Below are 3,062 nucleotides of genomic sequence, written 5' to 3'. Positions count from 1 at the left end.
AGCAAAACTTGAAACAGTTCCACAACCAGATAATAAAGTTATTAAGCCTAACTGAACCAAATTATGCATACAAATGGCTCTGTCATTCTGTTCACAGAAGCAAATGGAAGTGCTCCAGTTATTTCTCAGGGTTATAGCCCCTAATATAAAGAACTGAACCCCATCAATAACTAGGCCTATACACTAGAAACTAAGTTATCACACTGAACATACTGCAGCTGACTATTTGTTATACCTAGCTGACATTAAGTCCTTACAGTTGTAATGTACTTCTTTAAGGTCAGGCACAGATGCAATCAAAATCAAAGTGCATCAGAATGCATCTGATATGGATTCCATCTCAATCTGGCCTCGTAATGCATGGTCAGGCAGGTTAACGCCACAGATTTAATTAGTATTTTTTTTATTATTATTATTGCTTCGGCAGTAGATATACTAAAATTGGAACGATACAGAGAAGATTAGCATGGCCCCTGCGCAATGATGACACGCAAAATCGTGAAGCGTTCCACATTTTTACCCCAGGGGGGTAGGGGGGTTTCAAGAATACTCCCCCAGTATCCCTGCTTGTCGTACGAGGCGACTAAAAGGGTTGGTGGTGGGTTAGTGCCTCACCCCATAAAAAGAACTAACTAAACATGCGAATAAAGCGTCTCGGACCAGGACGGACCATACGTTGACAACTAAGGAACGGACAAAGGACATTCTGAGGGTGGGAACTTGGAATGTGAGAGGAGTGAATGATGAAGTGAAAGAGAGATTGATCAGGTGCTTGAGGATGCAAAAGTGGATATATGTGGATTGACTGAAACTAAATGGCAAGGTGAAAGGGTGAGAGAATGGGAATATGGTTTAGGTATATGTGTGGGAGTCATAGAGAATGAGACGGCAAGAGAGGGAGTATGTCTGATGATAAGCAAGGTGGAAGTAGAATATAAGAGAGTATGGAACAGTGGGTGCAAGGATTGTATGGGTGAGGATGAAAGTAGGTATACAGCGTGGGCGATTGTATGCGTGTATGCTCTGACAGAGGACCGAGTGGCAAGAGTGAAAGATGAGTTTTGGGTGAGAGTAGAAGCATGTATGGACAAATCTGAGAGGAGCGAGAGAGTGCTTTTGATTGGAGACATGAATGGCAAAGTTGGGAATGTACTAGTGGATGGAGTGGTTGGTCAGTGGGGTGTGCCAGCTGAAGTAGATGGGAATGGTAGTGCTTTGGAGGACATCTGTGCTGGTAAGGGGTTGGCAATAACCAACACCTACTTTCGGCATAAGATGATCCAATGGTATACATGGAGAGTAATGAGAAGGATGGATGGTGAACTTGTTGAACGAAAGGCAATGATAGACTATGTGTGTGTGGATGAGCGAATGAGAAGACAAGTGTTGGATGCAAGAGTGTGGAGAGGGTGGGGGAATGGAGTCTCGGACCATCATTTAGTGATGGCCAAGGTAAAGCTGCAAAGAAAATGGATGAAGAGACGAAGGGGAAGACAGGAGGAAACAGTTCCTGTGAGAGGAGTGGAGAATTTGCAAGATAGTGAGAGAATGGCAGAGTATAAGAGCATAGTGTAAGGAAGATTGGGAAGGTATGAGCTAGAGCAGATGGAAGGGGTGGAAGACGTATGTAAGATATTCACGGAAGAGATAGGCGCAGCGTGTGAGGTGGTTTGTGGAGTGAGGAGGAGATGCAAGGGTATGAAAGGGACAGCATGGTGGAATGATGAGGTGAAACGAGCTGTAGAACAAAAGAAGAAGGCATATAGTGAATGGTTAGCGAGTAGAGGTAGGGGAGAAGAGGTGAAAGAGAAGAGAGAGGTATATGTGAGCAGGGGAAGGGAGGTGAAGAGACTGGTGAAGGAGAGTAAGAAGAAAGTGGATGAAGAGTTTGGGAGGAATCTGAGTGTGAAATGGAGGAAGAGTAAGAAATTGTTTTGGAAGGAGGCAAAGAAAGTAAGGCAGTGTGAAAGGGGAAATAGTAGGGGGGTGAAAGATAGGAATAATAGATTTTTTTTTTTTTTTTTTATGCGAGGAAGAAGGAACCAAAGGCCATGAGCCCGCAGTAACAGTTCCCTCCAAGAGAAAAACAAAATACAATATAGAGCCAAATTCAAGATCCAATCATTTTGAGATGCCTGGACACACTGCGTTTGAAAGACTGGAGATCATAGGCAGCAGGAAATACAGACAGAGGGAGACAGTTCCAGAGCTGACCTGTTGCATAAATGAAAGACTGGGAGTAACGGTTAACTCTTGCATTAGAGAGTTGGACAGAAAAAGGATGAGAGTTTGCTGCCAGACGGGTGCTACGCGCCCGTCATAGAGGTGGAGGAATGCAAGCAGACAGTTCAGAGGAGCAGTGATCATTAAAGTAGCGATAGAAAAGAGATAAAGATGCAACAGTGCGGCAAAGAGACAGAGGTTGAAGGGAGTCAGTAAGAGGAGGAGAGTTAATGAGACGAAAAGCCTTTGACTCCACCCTATTGAGAAGAGCTGTATGTGGGGAGCCTCCCCACACATGAGAGTTGTACTCCACACAGGGGCGGATAAAACCCCTGTATAGAGTCAACAATTGTGCAGGGGTAAAGAAAGAGCAGAGTCGGCTTGGCACACCCAATCTCTTGGAAGCAGATTTTACAAGAGATGTAATATGATGTTTCCAAGATAAGTCCCGAGTAAATGAAACCCCAAGCATGTTCAAGGATGATGCAGGATTAAGCTGAATATTATTAAACATTAGTGGGTATACCTGTGGAAGATTTTGTCGGGTTGATAGGTGTAAGAACTGAGTCTTAGATGCATTAAAGACAACCATATTATTTTTACCCCAGTCAGAAATACGAGCCAAATCAGACATTAGGTGTGCCACAGCCTCATCCCTTGCTTGTTGAAGTAACTGTTGAGATGGGCGTTGCGGGAACCGAATGGAAAGGTGAAGGGTGGAGTCGTCAGCGTATGAGTGGATAGGGTTAGATGTACAGCTTAGAAGATCATTGATGAATAAAAGGAAGAGAGTTGGTGATAGGACAGAGCCCTGAGGAACACCACTGTTGATAGATCTA

At 44.1% G+C, this 3,062-nt stretch overlaps 1 non-coding gene across 1 annotated transcript; it reads left to right on the top strand.

Annotated features, from left to right (window-relative positions):
* The first annotated feature begins 413 nt into the window (after positions 1-413).
* LOC145408865 (U6 spliceosomal RNA) lies at positions 414-518 on the top strand. The gene has a single exon (XR_013898983.1). It is a non-coding gene; the product is annotated as a U6 spliceosomal RNA (small nuclear RNA).
* Positions 519-3,062: the final 2,544 nt, after the last annotated feature.

This window comes from Coenobita brevimanus, chromosome 78 (genome assembly GCF_032717465.1).
Source record: "Coenobita brevimanus isolate Jiangsu-jjx chromosome 78, ASM3271746v2, whole genome shotgun sequence".
In the NCBI taxonomy this organism is placed as follows: Eukaryota; Metazoa; Arthropoda; class Malacostraca; order Decapoda; family Coenobitidae; genus Coenobita; species Coenobita brevimanus.
This window is presented reverse-complemented; position numbering and strand designations above follow the sequence as displayed.